Raw genomic sequence first — 13,893 nt, 5'->3', positions numbered from 1 at the left:
ACTAGTTTATGCCGTATTTTGGCATAATTTAACCATATTTGTTGATAAATCATCTCAAAAAACACTTTCGAAGCGAACATGGTAATGTCTGGTGATGCATTGGGCCACTACAAGGGTTTTTAGGCCATTAAATAGTTAAATTATGGTCGTGGCAACCCGTATTTAAGGGTTTAATTACTACACGGAATATCCTTTCTCGTGGGTGTTCATGTAACTTAACCCCCACCAAAGACAGCGCCTTTTATCTATGTTTATAGCCAGACACATTAATCCAATAAGAGATGCCCACAAACAAATCGCCTTCACGTCGCCCAAACCTCTATTATTAGGTTGCCCTCCCTCCAACCCAACCCACTTTCTATCATACATCAACCTACTCTGTCCCTTCATCTTATCCTTGATCTTTCCCTCCAATTCTCTCTCTTCACCTCAGTCTCATACACTTTTCTAGTCAGTTTTTCATTCTCCATGCACTCCACGTGTTCAACCAGTCTCAGACTATTCCTCTTCACGTTTTCAATCACATTAACATTAGTGCCAAAACAAGACTTTACTCTACTTAAATAAGAAATCATTCTTGGATTTTATGTTCTTTTTATAAGAATCTGAGATTAGAGATCACAGACACAAGAGTATTTACTTTTATTTTTTTTAATCTACAAAAACTTAGAGGTTTGTTCTCTCTTATAATCATATTTTTTTCTTTTTCCTTCCGTTATCCAGAGGGTGCAGTGGGCAGAAGAGAGCCTTCCTCTCTGCTCTCCTTTTCTTTTACACGTTGGTTATATCCTTAGTATTAATTGCTTCCCAGAAATATAACTTCGTCATGTGCGTATAGGCCTCCTATTATCTGTACTTTCTGTGTGCTGCTACGTACTCCTGTATTGTCTCACAAGCGATAAAAGATGTAGGAGGCGTGATGAAGTTGGGTCATCATCAGAACTGACCTGCATCACCCTCATCAGTACCATCATACTCAGCATCACCATAAAGAGCAGGAGGCGTGATGTAGCCAGGTGGAGCGGCCTGCCACTCTACCACACCTGTACCCACTTAACACCTTGAACCTTTAGTCTTTAGCTTACTGCTTCTTGTTCTTTCCCTATTACGTAAAGTCATATCTTTTATTTCTCGATTTCCGTTTTTTCCATAAGCTTCTTTGACCTTTCCCTTGTCTCTCCTTTCTCGTTTCCTGTGTCTAACTTTCTTGCATTCCCTTTCAATATTTTACTTCTCTCTCTCTCTCTCTCTCTCTCTCTCTCTGCTTCACTATATTACAGCAATAGGCAGCAGGACAAATAGGAGTCAAAGTGAAGTAGGGTGGAATGGCCTGAGATTTAAAGAAAAGGTTTCTCAGGTTCGGCCCAGAATCGTCAAACTGGCTTCGATTTACCTGTCCCCGTCCCGGAGGGGCTGGGGGACGGGTATTGGTTTCACTCGGTTTGTCTGTCTGTTTTTCTGTATGTCTGTGAACAACTTTACGCGAAAACTCTTGGTGCAATTTGACTAAAAGTACAAGGATGATGGGCTATGACCTCCTAATCACCTAATTAAATTTGGGTCTATACTGGGCCAAGGTCCAGCCTGTAGGTTCGAAAAAAGTATAAACCAATCGTTTTTTCACCATAACTCCTTTCAAATTCATCATATCGACATGAAACCAATAACTATAGGTGCATCTTTCAAATCTGCATCCTACAACATGTCTCATGACATCACGGGTGCCACCCCCCAGTTAGAGGTAGGGGGATGGATGTCATGTGGGTCGGGCCTAAAATTTCAGATGGGCATAAATTCGTAAATTTTCACTCAATTCACTCCAAATTTGATGTATGGCGTATTTAACTAGATATCCTGTTGTGTTTATACGTCAACACTGAAACGACTGCCGGGGACGGGTTGGATGTGCCCTGGCACAGCTTCTTGTTATTTTATTATATTCCTTTTCCCGTTTCGTTGTTTTTCTATTTTCTTTTTCTGTCCTCTTTTCTGATCAGTCTTTGTTACTTTTATCTTTTATTACCTGTCGTTTCGTTTCTCTTAATGCTTTAGCCTTTATCATCTTCCCTGCATCCAATTTTTTTAAATTTCTTTTTTCCATCTTTTATTGTTTGTCCTAATCTTTACGTATATTTTTCTTCTTTATCTTTCTTTCTTTTTCTCCAATTTTCGTGTCACTAGTATGTTCACCAAACCAACTCGGCAAAATGTACGTTGATTCTCAGGCTGCCATGACTCACTCTGAACTGAATATAATCATTTGGTAGCAGCTGGAACAGGATACTAGATCTGTGAAGAAAGTGAAATAAAGAGAATATAACACAGAGACAGGAATATAGTAAGAGAGAGTATGATGACAACATTCCATTGTATAATACAGTAAGTATGATAGAAATAGGTATAATGCAGATAGTACGATAATGAATGTCAAATTAATATAATAAAGAAAATATGATAAGGAAACGTACGGGAAAGAGTGAGTGTGATGAAAAAGTATAATATGAATCATAATAATGGATTGTATAGCAGAGTATGGTGCAGAAAGTATAATTAAGGAAGGATAATAAAGATATCATAAGAGAAGGAACAATAACAGACAAAATGGAGAAGTGGTAAGCAGGAGGTGAAGACCGAGGTAGATCGACTCCCATCTGGACGTTGGGCGGTAGGGGTTCAATCAATGGAGCACTGTCCTACCTCCTATTATACATCAGTTATTTCTATACTTGTGGTAGATCGCGGCGACCTTCATCCACTCACATGGTGTAGTGTGGTCTACTTCTTCCTTCACATTTACCCTTTTTTTCTATGTCTGTCCTCCTCTCTTCATATTACTCCTATCTTCCTGTCACTTTCAATTACATATCTTTCCTTTTCAGGTGACTAATATTGAGAGACAAGCCAAATAGTTTCCTGGAAGTCAGGAAATCATTTACACTGTTAGATAATAACCATATAACCAACCCATACGTTTTCCCTACGTGTCAACAAGTGGGTTGGCGGAGGCTTGGCGCCCCTTCCCGTAAAAGAACTAACACAAATATGTATATTGAGGTGTATGGCTATAGATAGATAGATAATTGCTTTGGTTATTGATCTGTTTACCTGTGTATCACTCTTCCTACCTATATCTATATACAGGTAGACATTACGCGGGAGAGGTTAAGTTTACCGCCTCAGTACCAACACCTTTTTTTACCTAGTTAAGGTCTCTCTCTCTCTCTCTCTCTCTCTCTCTATTAAAACAATAAAGCAACAGGACAAGTAGAAGCCAAGGTGAAGTAAGGTGGAGCGGCCTGAGATTCTAACAAAGGTTTCTACAGGTCGACCCACATCCACACGAACGCTTCTTTTGATTTTTATTTTTTATCCATCCACTTTTTTTTACTTCTAATTTTCCTCTTTTTGTCCCTTTTTCTGTTCTTTCGTTCATTGTTCCCTTTCTCTCTGTCCCCGTCCTAATTTGTTAAAAATTTCGCCTTTATACTTTTCTCTATATCCCAGTCTCTTACAATTTCTCTTTTTCATCTCATATTATCTTTTCTCCTTAACTTACTTTTTTCTTCTTCACTGTATTCATTCAATAATTTTTATCAATCTCACTTTCTTCCTTCACTCATTTGTTTCACTAGCTTCTGTCATTGAAGTGCTCGTTTTCTTTCTTTCCTGTCTTTCGTATTTCTTTATCTACTTTTTCCTGCATATTTGTCTTTTCTTTTTTCATTGCTTTTCCCATCTTCTTCTTTTAGGTTTCCTTTACTTATTTTCTTTCCCCCTTTCTGTGTCCATTACTGTGTCATAACCAACAGTAGAGGCAGGAGGCGAGATGAGGTTAAGATGGAGCGGCCTAGGACTCTAGCACAGGTGGACCGTATGGACACCATATCATTTATCCTTCAAAATCATTTTTATTTCTACTTTTCATTCTTTCCTTCTCCTTTAATTGACGTGTTGCTTTATTCCCGTTCTTCTTTCTTCTTCTGTGGTGTGGTGTGGTGTAGTGTGGTGTGATGTTTTTTTTTTTTTTTTTCACTCGACTCTCAGTTCTACGGTGCAGTTCCACGGCATCCAAAAATCGTCAGCTATAGATGGACAGAACCTCTGGTAGAGACGCTCCAGGCTCTACATGATAGGAGTGAAGGGTCTAAGCAAAGGCCGTGTGCAGGATTAATGTTTGTGTGTGTGTTTGGGTCTTGTGTGTGTGTGTGTGTGTGTGTGTGTGTGTGTGTGTGTGTGTGTGTGTGTGTGTGTGTGTGTGTTTCTTGTTCTTTTTTGTTTTTTGTTCATTCTCCTCTTTTTTCTTTGTAAATCCTTTCTTTTATCCTGTTTTCATTTCCCTCTCCTTTTCGCCTTTTCCCTACTATCTCCGATTCTCTGGCACTTACTTCACTGATAAACTCATATTTCTTTTGTTCTGTATTTCTTTCTTATCATTATGATATAAATCTCATTTTTCCCCATTTTTCTTTATCTTTTGTCCTCCTTTCTACCTCCATTATATTATATAAACACAGGCTATAAGAGATCGGAGGTGAAATGAAGTAAGGTTATTGTCATGAACACTGACCTGCATCACCGTCATCATCATCACCATCCTCAACATCGGAAATATCATCATCATTATCCACCTTAACCATTTACACCTAATTCTCTTTCTTTTCCGCCTTTTTTCGTTCCCATTCCAATATTTCACCTGTATTTCATTCTTTCTCCCAGTTCTTAATATTGAAGTTTGATTTGCCCTTACCTTTTTGTGTTTTCCTTTCTTTTCTCACCTTCCTTCACCCATTTCATTTCTTGTCGTTTTTTTCTTTCATTATTCCCTCTCATTTTTTCCTGTTCCTCCCGTCTCCTTTTTCATCACTGTATTACAACAATAAAGCAACAAGGGGTTTATTAGCCAAGGAGACGTAAGGTGGAGGACTCTAATTAAGGTGTCTCGAGTTTGAACCCGGATACACTGAAGATTCCTATTTTATACTTTTTTTTTTCTTTCTTTCTTTGCCTATACTACTTATATTTTGGTCCTTCCTCTCGTTTTACTAAGAAAGGAGAGACACAAAAAGAAAATAAAGACTTGTGACTGTAATCAGACAAAACCTTTATTCCTGTCCTTTTTACTGTTATTTTTTTCATTGTTTGTTTAATTTGGCCTTTCCATCTCCTATTCGTTGATATTTTCATTAGAAACTCTGACTTTCCTTTTCCATTTATTATCGTTTTGTTCCTAGTCTTTCTTTATTTCCCATTTCCTTTCATCTTTACTGCTTTACGCTCTGTCTTAGTTCCATCATTGGCCGCTATAGTACAGGATCACAAGCTACCAGATAGGTAAGGAACGAGATGAAGTAAGGTTATCATCATCAGCACTAAGTTGCTGTATATCACCAACATCATCACCACAACCATCACCAGCACTACACAACCACCACTACACCACCACCGCGACACCATTATCATCATCATCATCAACAGCAATAATATCCATACAATAAACGTCTCATCAAACCTAATCTATATCAGTATAACCATCACCACCAACGCCATCATCATCACTGTTATCATCATCATCACCATCACCTCCATTATCCTCATCAGCTTCTTAGATCTGGGCATCATATTGCATCATCACAAGCTACAAGAGAGGTAGGAGGCCAGGTGAAGTAAGGTGGAGCGGCCTGAGACTCGACTACACCTGAATCATGTTCAAACCTTCAACCCGTCATCGAACCCCTATTTCTTTATATCCCGCTGTTTTTTTTCGTTCCCAGTTTCATTCTTCCTTTCTCGCTATCTTTTTCTTTATCCCCCCCCCCCACTGTTATTTACACATTGTCTCTATTTTTTTTAATTATTATATTTTCCTCTTCTGTTCCAATTCTTAGTCTTTTCTTACTTTCTCTGTTTTACCCACTCCTATTGTACGTACTTGCCCTTTCTTAATAATTTGACAGCAATAAGGCAAGAGGAGAAGTAGGAGTCAAGGAGAAGTATAAGTCAAGAAGAAGGAAGGTTGAGCTGCCTGAGAATCCAACAAAAGTGATTTGTGTTCGACCTGTAATCTTGGCGGTTTCTTCTTATTTTAATTTTTTGTCTCGTTTTTCTTTACTAGTTTTTCTTTCCTTTTTCCACTGACGCTTCTTTTGTTTCCTATTCTATTTTCCATTCTGTCACTTTTGGTTCTTATATACTACATACAAGCATCACAAGCTGCAAGAGAGCTAGGATCCTATATAAGTAAGAAGCAAAGCTACCAATATATTGCATCACAAGCTGCAAGAGTGTTAGCATCCTTTGTAAGTACGACCCGAAGCCAGTAATATATTATATCATAAGCTGCTAGAGAGGCAGGAGGCGGGATGAAGCGAGCCCAACCCACCTGCCACTCTACTACAGGTGTGTTGAATTTAGAGCTTTTTCTCGTGGAACCTTTTTTTTTTTTTTTTTTTTTTTTTTTTTATATTTTCCTTTCCCTCCTTTTTACTTTTTTAATTTCCCATATTTTCTGTTGCTTTTTCATTCGTGTTCGTTTTCCATTTTTCTTTCTTACCGTAGCCTTTTTCTATGGTTTACCTTCTTCCTTTCCTCGTCACCTTTTGTTCTCGCCTTTGCTTTCTTTCTCTTGGTCATTCTGCACTCTCTTCTTTCCTTGTCAATTTGGTCGTTTTCTTTTTTTCTCCCTCTCTCGTTTTGCTACTTTCCCCTTATTCCACTACCTGTATTTACATTAGTTGATATCTATTTTATATCATTTTTTTTTTCATATCTCACTAATATACGAGAAGGATGAATAGGTCAACAAGCTGTTTTTAATAACGACTTTTTAAAATTTCAGGAGGGATAGAGGAGGATGCAAAATTGTTAGAAAGGTTTTCGTGAAGGCGTCAGAAGGAGCAGGAGAAATTTGAGTCAAGAGAGTTCATAGGATATAGTACGAATGAAATTATTCTTAGTATAGCGAAGAACACACTTGGCATGTTTCCATACACATGCATAAAAGAGACGAGATTCAGTGGTGGGTTGGCGCCAGTACCTTTTGTAGGCCTCCTCCATTTCGCCCTGTCCCCTACTGTTTGACAGCCCTTTCTCCAACTCATATTACCTTCTCTCATCCATTTTTCTACTACGTCCTTTCATCTTACCCTTAGTCTTTCCCTGCCAGTCTCCTCTTCCACCTCAGTCACATACTCTTCTAGTCAGTTATTCATTCTCCATCCACTTCACGTGGTCAAACTATCTCCGATTATTTTTCTTGCCGTTTTCAATCATATTAAAATTAATACCAATACAAAACTTCTTTGCAATTATATATGAGAAAATTGTGCTATTTTATAGGTTTCTACTTTCAGAATTATAGATCAGAAATTGTAAAAAAGATAAAATTTGCGTGTTTTTTTTTTTGTTTTTTTTATCTATCAAAAATACATGGTTGTTTTCACTAACAATCATATCGATATTTTTGTCTTTTTTGTTGCTGTTATCCAGAGGGTGTGTAGGGAGGGGGAGGAGAGCCTTTGTCGCTTCTCTCCTTTTCTCATACGCGTTGGTTATATGTACAGAATCAGTTGCTTCCCTAACAGATAAACTCGTTATGGGCCAATAGGCTTCCTGTTATCTGTACTTGCTGTGTGCTGCTACGTACTCCTGTATTGTCTCACAAGCTATAAAAGATGTAGGAGGCGTGATGAAGTTGGGTTATCATCAGAACTGACCTGCATCACCCTGATCAGTACCATCATACTCAGCATCACCATAAAGAGTAGGAGGCGTGATGTAGCAAGGTGAAGCGGCCTGCCACTCTACTACACCTGTACCCACTTAACATCTTTACCCTTCAGTCTTTAGGTTCTTTATCCTGTTCTTTATCTCCTTCCTCTGTCGTTAACGTTAGTTTAGTCATGTCCTTCTTAGTTTCGGTTTTTCGTTTACTTCCTTTTCCTCTAGTCCTTTCTTTTTTCCCTCCTTTCTGTTGTTCATGTTCCTTATTTTTATTATTCCCTCCAGTTTTTTACTCTCTCTCTCTCTCTCTCTCTCTCTCTCTCTCCCCTTCTTCACTATATAACAGCAATACAAAGCAAAACGACAACTAGGAGCCAAGGTGATGTAAGGTGGAGCGGCCTGAGAGTCTAACAAATGTTTCTACAGTTCGACCCATACGTTCCCATTGATTCCTTTGTATATTTATTTTTTCATTTACCCTTTTCATTACTTTTTAATTTTCCTTCTTTAGGCTTTTTCTGTTCTTCATTCTGTGTTTCTCCTTTCTTGTTTTTCCCTTTCTTATTTCTTAATCCTGTTGCCTTTATTATCTTCTCTACATTCCAGTTTCTTATAATTTTTCTTTTTCATCTCCTATGGTCTATCCTCTTCTTGGCTCACATTTTTCTTCTTTGTATTCATTCACTTATTTCTTTCAGTCTCATTTTCTTTCTTTCATCATTTTTCTCATTCATTCTCTATCTTTTCCTTCTTCATTCTTTTCTGTGTATGTCCATTATCTTCCAGCATGACAAGTTACAAGAAAGGTATGAGTCGGGATGAAACATGATGGAGCCGCCTGGGACTCTACTACAGGTGCACCGAGATCATGCCATCAACTGAGACTCTCTCTCTCTCTCTCTCTCTCTCTCTCTCTTTCTTCCATACTCGTGTCATTAGTATGTTCTCCAAGCCAGCGCAGCAAAATGTAAGTCGATTCTCAGGTTGCCATGACTAACTCTGAAGTGAGTATAATCGTTTGGCGGCAGCTTGAGCAGATAAACAGAGTATTATCCTACGTCTTATAATCAGTTTATTTCTACATTTGTGGCAGGTCGTAGCGACCTTCATCTACTCACTTGATGTAGTGCGGCCAACGACTTCCTTCACCTTTATTATCTTTTTTTTTCTGTGTCTAGCATCCTCTCTTCATATTTCTCCCTTCTCTCCTGTCACTTTGTATTACACTTACTTCCTTTTCGTGTGGCTTATATTGAAAGACAAGCAAAATAGTCTCCAAAAAGCCAGGAAACAATTTTCAACGCTGGGTGGTAACCATATAACCAACCCATACGTGTTCCATACGTGTCAACAAGTGAGTTGAGGGAGGGTTAGGGCCCCTTCCCGTAAAACAACTAATTCAAAGACAAACGACCAGCCTTTACGAGATTATGGTGTATGGCTATAGATAGATAGATTATTTCTTTATGTATTAATCTGTGTACTTCTATATCTCTTTTTCTACCCACTTCTATATACAGGTAAACATTAGGCACGAGAGATTAAGTTTACCGCCTCAGTACCGACTCATTTTTTGCCTATTTAAGGTCTCTCTCTCTCTCTCTCTCTCTCTCTCTCTCTCTCTCTCTCTCTCTCTCTCTCCTATATTAGAGCAATAAAGCAACCAGAAAGGTAGAAGCCAAGGTGAAGTAAGGTGGAGCGGCCTGAGATTCTAACAAAGGTTTCTCTAGTTCGACCCACGCTGATCTCAAGGCTTCTTTTTAATTTTATTTTTTATCCATAAACTCTTTTTTTAACTTCTAATTTTCTTTCATTTCTCGCTTTTTCTGTTCTTTCGTTCACTCTTTCCTTTCTCTGTGTCCCCATCCTAGTTTCTTAATCCTTTAGTCTTCATTATGTGCTCTTTCACCCAGTTCCCTGTAATTTCTTCCTTTATTCTCCCATTATCTGTTCCTTGCTTACTCACATTTTTCTTCATCACTGTATTCATCTAATAATTTTTCTCAGTCTTGCATTCTTTCCTCTCTTATTTCTTTTATTCGCTTTCTGTCATTGCAGTGCTTGTTTTCTTCCTTTCCTCCCTCTCGTATTTCTTTACCTACTTTTACCTGCATATTTGTCTTATTTTTTCATTGCTTTTTCTTTTCTTTTTTCATTGCTTTTCCTGTCTTCTCATTTTAGGTTACCTTTACTAATTTTCTTTCCCCCTGTCTATATTTCTCCATTACCGTGTCATAACCTACAGTGGAGGTAGGAGGCGAGATGAAGTATGGTGGAGCGGCCTGGGACTCTAGTACAGGTGAACCCAGTTAACACCTTACCGTTTATGCCTTTATCTCTCTCTCTCTCTCTCTCTCTATTCATTCTTTCCTTCTCGTCTATTTCATGTGTCCCTTCATACTCGTTCTTCTTTCTTCCAGTTTTCTCAATTTACTTCTGTTTCCTCTTTATTGTTCTTGTCATGTCCTTTCTTTTTTTTTCCCTTTTGCATTATCATATCCATTCACTGTCTCTTCGCGTTCTTTCATTGTTTTTTCTCGTTTTCTTACTCACTCCGTTGCTTTATTCCTTTCTGCTTTCTTTTCTCACTTTATTACAGCAATAAAACAACAAGAGAATTAGCAGTGATGTTGTGGGAACGTCCTGGGATTCTAATAAAGGCGTCTCGAGTCAGAACTTCATCTCAGTCACGGTTCCATTTTACTTTTCTTCCTCCTTACCTTAATTTTTCGTTCTCCTGTCCTTACTTTTTTCCGTTTGGTCTCCTTCGTCTCTTGTTTTCATTCCCTCGTCAACTCCTTTAGTTTCCTTTTTTTGTACTCGTGCTTTTCATATGTTTTATTCCTTTTCCCTTATTTTTTATATAATCTTTCACCTTTTACTGTCTCCTGTGTCTTCCGTTCTTTCGTATTTTTATTAAATTTTCATATTTGCTTTCAGAATATAGCCATTAATTTATGTTGCGATTTCTCATTTCTTTTTTCATTTCTTCATTTTTCTTCCTGTTTCCTCTCTCCATAATAATATATCAGAACCTACAAGAAATGGACGAAGTGAGATGAAGTAACCTTATCACCATCAGTTATGACTTGCTCTATTTCATGATTATCATCACAACCACCATCACTACCACCACCACCACCACCAACAACACAACTCCCGTTTCCACCACGATAAACATCATCATCATCATCATCATCATCATTTACACAATTATCATTACCATAATGAAATTTCACCTCAATTATCTTCACCAATACTTACACCACCACCACTACCGCAATCATCATCATCATAGTCACGATCATTACCACCATCAAAGTCATGTATATTACATGAAAATCATCACTCTATTACAGCATCAGGGTACAAGAGGTAGGAGGCGAGATAAAGTAAAGTATAACGGCCTGGGACTTTACTACAGGTGTACTGATTTAATATCTTTACCATTTATACCTTAGTCTCTCCGATTCATCCTTTCCTTCTCCTTTATTTCATGCTTCCCTTTATTTCATCCTCCTTTTCTTCCTTCTTTCTACATTTTCCATTTTCTTTCTCCATCTTTTTGGTCATTTCAGGTCCTTTTCCTTCTTCCAATTTCCTTTCTATTAATTCCTGCATTTTTGCTTTATTACTTTCACCTTTCCCCCTTTATTCCCCTTGAGTTTCTCCCTCTGCTTCCTTTCTTCCCTATATTACCGCGATTCAACAACAAGAGACGTAGGAGCCGAGGTGATGTAAGGTGGAGCGCCCTTGGACTATAATAAAGGTGTCCGGAGGTCGATCCTTTCCTCATCGGCTCCAATATTTATATCTTTTTTATTTCCCTTCCCACATTTTTCTCAGTATGCTCTATAATTCTGTTTTCTTTTCTTTTGTTCTCTCCTTTCTCCTCTTTCTTTCTACTTTCAACTCTTTATTCCTTTCTTCTCTTTATATTCCTTTCTTCCCCTACTCCTTTTTGCTTTATGTTTTCTGCCGTCCATTCTTTGTCATTCACTTTATTAATTCTCATTTCCGTCAGTTTAACTATCTAAAACGCGATTTATATTATTTTATCTTTTTCTTCTCCGTCTTTATTTGAAGTTTTGTTTCATTCTTCTTTTACCTCTCTGTCTCTCTGTCTCAGCCGGCCTCTTTTTTCCTTTAATTTCCTTCCTTTTCTTTTTGTCATTTCTGTTCTGAATTCTTCAATCGTTCTTCACATTATTTTTGTCACATTTCTTTCTCTTTCGCCTCTTTTTTGTTTTTCTCCATCAGTCTTAATCGTATGATAATAAAATAAACTATGGAATAATATAAAACATGGAATGCAGTTTGTGTGACGATTTTAAGGAATGAAGTACATACCAATTTTACGATGGTATCATCAACATCATAATCATCATCATCATAATGGACCGGTTGGCCAATGTTAGGCAGCTACTGTCAAAGGGTGTGGTAAGTCTGTGAGTATAAAATAAGGAAAATAAAGAATTAATCTAAAGACTGATGGACCATAGCCTTATTTTTTTTTTCTTTTTCCAGGGCCTACAGCACTGATGGCAGGATTACTACAAATATGACGTAATCGTAGTGGAGGCTTTGATGTGTGACCAGCAGACCTAAAGTCTATCTATCTATCTATAGCCCGACGCCCTAATCCCGCAAAGTGTGGCCGCAGACAAAACGCCTCCAAGTCGCTCTGTCACCCACCATTTGACAACCCTCCCCCCAACTCACCCCCCCCACCCTCATATACCTCTCAACTCCATCCCTCCACCTCATCCTCGGTCTACCTCTCCCTCTCCCTCCCTGCACCTCATCCTCGGTCTACCTCTCCCTCTCCCTCCCTCCACCTCACCTACATACACCCTCTTAGTCAGTCTTTCATTCTCCATTCTCTTAACATGTCCAAACCAACTCAGTGTATTTCTCCTAATCTTCTCAACCATATCCACATCGACCCCACAACGTTCCTTCACTTCTTCATTCGTCATCCTCTCCCTCCACGTCACTCCACATGCTCCTCTCAAGTAACTCATTTCCACTGCTCTCACTCTTGACTTGTTCCCCTCTTGCAAGGTCCATGCCTCGCTTCCATACGTCAGGGTAGGGATCACAATACTATCATGCAGTGACTTCTTAACTTCCATACTCACCTCCCTATTTCTCATCACTGCTTTCAGTGTACCAACAACCTTCCTTCCCTGCTGTACCCTTTCACGCACTTCATCCCCCAAAGTTCCATCCTTACTCATCACACTACTCAAGTACTTGAATGCACTCACATTCTCCATATCCCCACCATCCAACCTCACTGCACACTCTGTGACTTCATTCCTCTCAAACACCATAACTTTACTTTTGTTTACATTAACTTTCAGATTCCTCTTCTTACACACTGTCCCAAATTCATTCACCAAACCTTGCAACTCCCATTCATCTTCACCCAACAATACTGTATCATCAGCAAACAGCAACACCGGAAGCTTCCAAATCTCACCCTCATTCATTAGAGCCACCCCCACATCCACTGCCCTACCCTGCACCTCCTTTACAACCCCATCCATGTATATATTAAACAGCCATGGAGACATTACACAACCCTGTTTCAGTCCCACATTGAGATCAAAGAACTCACTCAGCTCACCATCCACTCGCACCGTAACCCTAGCTCCCTCGTACAAACTCTTCACAGACCTAAAGGAATACGATAATTATAACATTATTCAAAGATATTTCCATTCAGTCCCTTGAGTTACATGACTTACTTCCTTGACATACTCTTACTCCTGCAAGACGATTGTATTATGCTGGAAAAGACATTTTTTTTTTTTTTTTTAGTGAGGGCGTAAATGAATGCCAGAACAATATTTTCGATGTTAGTAAGTCTTTCGTAGGCTAAATAAAATCATGTGAGATACTTTTTTTTTGGGGGGGTGGGTGCTTAAGGGCCAGCCTCGTCCTTATTGATTTTGCCAGTCCACTCCCGCATCGCACAATACTGGCGATCTAGGGGGCCAAGCGGGGAGGGAGCATATGGTAGAATGCTCATAGATGGGCTAGACGTACCCCTCCTGCCCCTTGACGATCAGCACAGGTCGTATCTCCTCACCCTGGTCGGCAGCCCCGAGCAGATCGTAGAGGGTGGAATAGGTTGTTGCTCCGAGCTGGTACGACCGGGTGTGGGCG

This window comes from Coenobita brevimanus, chromosome 55 (genome assembly GCF_032717465.1).
Source record: "Coenobita brevimanus isolate Jiangsu-jjx chromosome 55, ASM3271746v2, whole genome shotgun sequence".
NCBI lineage: Eukaryota > Metazoa > Arthropoda > Malacostraca > Decapoda > Coenobitidae > Coenobita > Coenobita brevimanus.
Note: the sequence above shows the minus strand (reverse complement) of the source record.